Raw genomic sequence first — 7,417 nt, 5'->3', positions numbered from 1 at the left:
TCGCCATAGACCATGAGGCGTCGGACACCGAGTGAAATGGCCATGCGCAACCCATATAAAAGTGCTTCATATTCCGCCTCGTTATTGGAGGAATCAAAGTGGATTTGAAGAACATATCTGAGCTTATCTCCTCGGGGGGAGACCAACACCACCCCGGCACCGGAACCATTCAGCATTTTGGAACCATCGAAGAACATGGTCCAATGCTCTGAGTGAACCTGAGTCGGCAGTTGCTGTTCAATCCACTCGGCGACGAAATCTGCTATTGCCTGGGACTTGATAGCTTTCTTTGCCTCAAACTTGATATCTAGAGGAAGGAGTTCAATCGCCCATTTTGCCACTCGACCAGTTGCATCTCTGTTGTGCAGGATCTCTGACAATGGAGCGTCGCTGACGACTGTAATGGAATGATCAGAGAAGTAGTGAGCAGCTTTCTTTGTGGTCATATAAATCCCATATACAAGCTTCTGATAATGAGGATATCTTTGCTTCGACGGGGTCAAAACTTCAAAAATATAATATACTGGGCGCTGAACTTTGAAGGCTTTTCCTTCTTCTTCCCGCTCGACCGTAAGTACCGTACTGACGACTTGTCCCGTGGCTGCGATGTAAAGCAGCAAAGGCTCCTTGCTGGTTGGGGCAGCAAGCACCGGCTGGGTGGAGAGCAGAGCTTTGAGCTCTGCAAACGCTGCATCAGCTTCGGGAGTCCACTCGAACTTGTCGGACTTCTTCATCAATCGGTAAAGAGGCAATGCCTTTTCACCAAGACGAGATATGAATCGACTTAAAGTGGCCAAGCAACCAGTAAGCTTCTGGACGTCGTGCACTCGCACATGACTTTTCATTCATAGTATAGTACCGACTTTTTCTGGATTGGCGTCGATTCCCTGTTCGGAAACGAGAAAACCGAGTAATTTTCCGCCAGGAACTCCGAATGTGCACTTTGATGGATTAAGCTTGATATCATACCTCCTGAGGTTGGCAAAGGTTTCAGCAAGGTCAGCCAGCAGGTCGGAACCCTTCCGTGACTTGACCACAATGTCATCGATGTACGCTTCCACATTCCGACTGATTTGAGTGAGCAAACACTTTTAAATCATCCTCATGAATGTGGCTCCGGCATTCTTGAGGCCGAACGGCATGGTAATATAACAGAAGCACCCGAATGGAGTGATGAAAGCTGTTTTGATCTCATCAGGTCCATACAGACGGATCTGATGGTACCCGGAATAGGCGTCTAAAAAAGACAGTCGCTCGCATCCTGCAGTCGAGTCGACTATCTGATCGATGCGGGGGAGAGGAAAATGATCTTTCGAGCAGGCCCGATTGATATGTTTAAAGTCAATGCACATGTGAAGTGACTTGTCCTTCTTGGAGACCATGACAACGTTGGCGAGACACTCGGAGTGGTAGATTTCTTGGATGAACTCCGCTGCTAAGAGCCGAGCCACCTCCTCGCCAATAGCCTTTCTCTTCTGGACGGCGGACCGTCGGAGATGTTCCTTGACAGGTTTTACTTTTGAGTCGACTCTTAGGCGGTGCTCAGCCAGCTCCCTGGGAACACCCGACATGTCAGAAGGCTTCAATGCGAAAATGTCCCAGTTCTCACGGAGGAACTGGATGAGCACTTCTTCCTATTTGGAGTCGAGTGTTGTTGAGATATGAGTTGGAGCAGCGCTGGGATTGGTCGGGTGGATGTGAGCTGTCTTCGTGTCGCCAGACGACTAAAAAGCTGATTCTGTAGCGGGCTTCTTGGCTCGCAACAAATCACTCGGGTCTGCAGTCTTCTGGTATTCCTGCAGCTCCACCACTGCCATCTGAGGATCAGCGATATTTGAACCTTTCTGAAAACATTCTTCAGCTTTCTTCCGATTGCCCGTAATAGTGATCACACCTTTGGGGCCAGGCATCTTCAGTTTGAAATACACATAACATGGTCGGGCCATGAAGCGTGCATAAGCCGGCCTGCCCAAAATAGCGTGATAGGCACTCTGGAAGTCTACAACTTCAAACGTCAACTTTTATTTGCGGTAATTCTTGGAATCACCAAAAACCACATCAAGAGCAATCTGGCCGAGTGATTCAGCCTTCTTCCCAGGAATGACTCCATGGAAACTCATGTTGCTGGTACTGAGTCTGGACATCGGAATGCCCATCCCTTTCAACGTCTTAGCATATAATATGTTCAAACCACTGCCACCATCCATTAAGACTTTGGTCAGTGGAGTGCCTTCAACAACTGGGTCGACCACCAAAGCTTGCCTCCCAGGGGTGGCGATGTGCGTTGGGTGATAGGACCGGTCGAATGTTATGGCAGTCTGAGACCACTTCAGATAACTGGGTGTCGCCGGAGCAACCATATTCACCTCTCGTTTGATAACTTTTCGTCGACTTTTGCTTTCAGCATCAGCAAAAATCATCAGGGTGGAATTAACCTGGGGGTATCCATCGTCAATATCTTCCTTGTCCTCAACTTTGTCCGACTCCTTTTCCTTATCTTTGGGCTGCTTGCCCTGGAACTGCTGGATCAAGAGTCGGCACTGGCGAGTGGTATGTTTTGGGTAAATGAAATTACCCTCTTCATCCTTCTTGGTGTGGACGAGACATGGCAAATCCAACACATCATTTCCGTCCTGGTCTTTAACTTTCTTGGGGTTCCAAGGTCCTTTGGGTTTCCCTTTAAACTTTCCTTGGGTTACAGCCAAGGCTTCCCCAGGAGCAGCTGGCTCGGCTTTCCACTTCTGTTTCCGATTGGAATTTCCTCCGGTTTCTTGAGCGACTGACTTGAGCTTGCCACTCCTGAGTCGATCCTCATCTTCACCATTAGCGTACTTGGTGGCAATCTCCATCATCCGATTCAGAGACATATCTCCGGTCCGACCGAACTTCATATTCAGTTCTCTATACTTGACGCCTTCTTTGAAGGCACAGACTGCTTGGTGGTCAGGCACATTCTCTACCGTGTGATGTAACGTGATCCATCTCTGGATGTAATCCCTCAAAGTTTCATTCGGCTTCTGCACGCAAGACCGCAGTTCAGTCAGCCCTGCCGGTCGCTTGCATGTTCCTTCAAATGTGGTGACAAACACTCGGGCGAGATCTTCCCAAGTGTAAATGCTACTGGGTGCTAACTGGTTCAGCCACGCTCTGGCCGAGCCCTCCAACATGAGAGGCAGGTGCTTCATGGCCACTTCATCATTGCCGCCGCTAATCTGGACGGCCACTCGGTAGTCTTCAAGCCAAGTATCGGGCTTGGACTCACCAGTGAACTTGCTGACTCCAGTCGCCAACCTGAAGTTGGGAGGAATCAAGCGGCCCTGATAGCTCTACTAAAGCACTCTGGCCCCGAAACATGTGCTATGCTGCTGGTAGGTGCATCTCTGTTGTGACCTTCTCGGTGAGCTCTGTTCCTGTCGACCAAACCTTGAACGAGAATGGATCTCGCATCAAAGCCTGGCTCCCTGGAGTCGACTGGAATCCTTCGCCCAACACTACGAGGACGCCTGTCATCCTGCTATCGAGGCGCATACGACCCGCTCCTCAGGGGAGGGGTGGGCACTCGACGTCGATCATCACGATCGAATCGGTGATCATATTGCTCACGGTCCCCGTACTGATTACGCCGGTCCCCATGTCCCTCACGACTCAGGGGCGATCTTGGGCTATGAGCCGACTGGACTGTGTCTGCAGCAACGGATCTACTGTGAATCCTGTTGCGCGACTGAGAAACAGTGGAATTCTGGTCTCCTGCTGCCCGGAGTAATGCTCTGATCTGCAGGAAGCCTCTGCCAGCCTCCGACTGGGAAGGCTGAATCGACTCTGCTATACGGGCTGCAACTGCTAAATTCTGAATCAGAGTTCGATATACCCGTGGGGGCGGGAAGAGCTGACGTCGACTGGATTCGGGAATCTATTGTCGCGCACGCTCGTTGAGTGCTCGCTGGAGGTTCTCCAGTCGAGTGCACTCGGCCAAGTTTGCCAGGCACGCGTCCTCCAAGGCACGAGCCTCGGGGGTTTCTCTGACGATAGGAGTGTGCAGCGCATCCATGTTCCGGCGACGAAGTTCTTCTCTCTGCAACGACGTGAGAGGCTCGGGGAGATATTCCCCATGGGGACGCGATGGGTCGCCTCCACCCGCGCCTCCGTCGGTGCGGGGAAAACCGGGAGGACTGGGTGGTCCATCGACCATCAGAACCTCCGCCGTCGGATCACTACTGTCGCACTCGGAGGCGGTCTCTGTAGAGCCAGTCGACAGATCGAACATGCCGTAGAGGGATTCGTCGGGATCGATCGCCGCGACTTGAGGGGTGGCCGACTGGCGTGCCACCGCGTGTCTCACCCACCGCTGAAGTCTCGACCGACCGGAGCGCTTGCGCCGGCAGGAAACAGGGAGGGAGGACAGCACAGGAGCCGACCGTAGTGGGTCGACGGTTGCCGCAAAAGGATGCAACGGACGCACGCGCGAAAGTGCGTCGCCCCGCGGACAGGGAGCACGTCCATGTCAAGCAGAGCCTCCTGAAGCCAAGCGGAGTCGTCGGCGATGAACGTGAGCACGCCGAGACGGATCTCGCGGCCCTCCACCAAAACTCCGCCAGAAACCATGATGATTCGGATCGGAAAAGATCGCAACTCCTCCAACAAATCGCTAAAACACCGGCCCCACGGTGGGTGCCAACTATCGTGGTTCTAAGTCTGACAGTAATGTAGGGGGGTAAGTATGGAGAGGCAAGATCTTAGCTATGGAGAAGTTGTAAGCACACGAGGTTTACGAGTTTAGGCCCTTCTCGGAGGAAGTAATAGCCCTACGTCTCGGAGCCCGGAGGCGGTCGACTGGATTATGCGTGTATGAATTACAGGGGTGCGAACCCTTTACACTGAGGAGGGGGGTGGCTTATATAGAGTTCGCCGGACCCCTCTGGCCCTCAGTTATGCAGGGTTTTAAATACATTAAGGTTGGGTGTTACTGATAACGCCCCTAATAAAGTGCTATGATGACCATAAAGGCTACTTAATAACCGACCGTTAGCATGTAGAGTGCCTTTAGGTCTCCTAGCCGTCGAGTGGTTTGGTCTTGGTCGAGTGATCGCTTCTTGGTCGAGTGTCTTCGAGTCTGTCGAGTGGAACACCTCCAAGTCGATTGAAAGGTGGTTTCTTCTAGAGATTTCCTTGGGTAGGGCAGTTTGGACAGGTCCATGACCCTACCCTAGGTACATAGCTTCGTCAGTACCAGCTACCAATATCCTGAACAGTGAGTATATATAAGCCATGGGATACAACTATTCTTGATAGAAAACAACAGTCGTTCCCAAAATTGTCATGTGTAAGTACATCGAGAGGCATTCTAAGCACAACAGGATAAACATCACCCAAATATATCCATGGCAAACAAAATAATCTCCAAAAGATAACTTCAGTGTGCAGGATTAAGCACGTTAGTAAAGCAAAACAAGTGGAAAGGTGTGTTAGCTGCAACAGGTCTAACATTTAACAACAACCAAACATAGTCATTCAAACTGGTATTGTGCCGGTCTAACTACACTGGTTATTGTTAAATAAAAATGGAAAGGCGTGTTAACTACAACATGCAGTAACCAAATATAGTCATTCATAGTGGTACTGTTGAAACTGCTATTGATGAAATTGAACTTGACAGCTCATACTTGCACATATAGAACAACACGTTGTGAATAACTGGAATAAACAAGGCATACTACAAACAACCAAAGATAGCATTTGAAAATGTACATATGCTAACTACAAATAACCAAACAACCAAAACACTTCAAAAGAGGCATATGCTAGCTATAACAGGCTTAACAACAAGCAAATATATGCATTCCTATTGGTATGTTTAAAACTGGTATTGATGAAAATGTACTGCACAGTAAATAGTTGCACATATAGAGCATCACATTGTGAACAACTGAAATAAACAAGGCATACTACAAGAAACCAAATATAGCAATTAAAACTAGACATATTCTCACTACACTACAAAAGGGACTTGACAAAACAAATCATGGGTTCCCCCTTGCGAAGAGGGACGACAAAACAAATCATGGGTTTCCTCACTTGTCACAGATGGGCTCGTTCCCGTGGGAAGAGCACAGACCCTGGGTGCGCTCCATGTTGTCGCAGATGGGCTCGTTCCCGTGGGAAGAGCACAGACCCTGGGTGCGCTCCATGTTGTCGCAGATGGGCTCCTTCCCCTTGGAAAAGCACGGCTGTAGGGTTCCCTCCCTGATGTTGCAGATGGGCTCTTTCCCGTTGGAAGAGCAGATGGGCTCTTTCCCCTTGGAAGAGCCGGAGAGGGTCCCCTCCTTGTGGTCGCCGTCGATGAGGTATGACTTCGAAGATATGGATCCCAAGCCAGCGTTGCAGAACTTATCCTTCAGAAATGACAAAATGGGCTCGATGGCGATGTAGGATGGAAAATTCTTGACAGCGAGCCAGAAGAGATCAGCGGCGAGGCCATGCATGAGATCGACGACAGTTGAACCCGAGGTGTTGGGGTGGGCCACTTTAACCTGTGACATGGCCCGCGTCAGGCCATCGCTATCAATGACCTCGATGTCGTAGCTGGAGTTCATGACATGCCCACATACTCTAGCCTGTTGATTGAGTGCCTGTGACCAGTAATGGTTGCCAGCTTCCTTGGCGGCCACCTTGGCGACGTCGGGTGAAGAGGTCGCGATACACCTCTTTTGGGACAGTCGCTCCTCGAGTTCCATGGGAAGCATAGCCGGGATTAGGCTGCGACACTCTGGAATGGGGGATGGGGATCTTTGGGAAAGGGGGCATTGGCAGGCGTCATTTAAGAAACTCAGGGCGGCTTGGGTATGGAGATCGATGGGTAAGTTGCACGGGCAAACCAGCAGATGTTGACGATGGAGGCCTTGCAGCGACAGCGACCTTGCTAGGGTTTCGAGCGAGGGAGGGGTTGTGTTGGGGTGTGTGTTGATGACCCACAAGTATAGGGGATCAATTGTAGCTCTTTTCGATAAGTAAGAGTGTCGAACCCAACGAGGAGCAGAAGGAAATGACAAGTGGTTTTCAGCAAGGTAATGTCTGCAAGTGCTGAAATTGTAAGTAACTGAGTAGTTTGATAGCAAGATATTTTGTAACGAGCAAGTAATGATAATAGTAACAAAACTACAGCAAGGTATCCCAATCCTTTTGAAGAAAAGGACAGGCCAAAACGGTCTCTTATAGTAAGCAAAGCGTTCTTGAGGGTACATGGGAATTTCATCTCATCACTTTCATCATGTTGATTCGATTTGTGTTCGCTACTTTGATAATTTGATATGTGGGTGGACCAGTGCTTAGGTGTTGTTCTTACTTGAACAAACCTCCTACTTATGATTAACCCCCTCGCAAGCATCTACAACTACGAGAAAAGCATTAAGGATAAATCCTA

The sequence above is a fragment of the Triticum urartu genome, chromosome 5A, assembly GCF_056163025.1.
Source record: "Triticum urartu cultivar PI428250 chromosome 5A, HENAU_Tu73, whole genome shotgun sequence".
NCBI classification, from domain to species: domain Eukaryota; kingdom Viridiplantae; phylum Streptophyta; class Magnoliopsida; order Poales; family Poaceae; genus Triticum; species Triticum urartu.
This window is presented reverse-complemented; position numbering follows the sequence as displayed.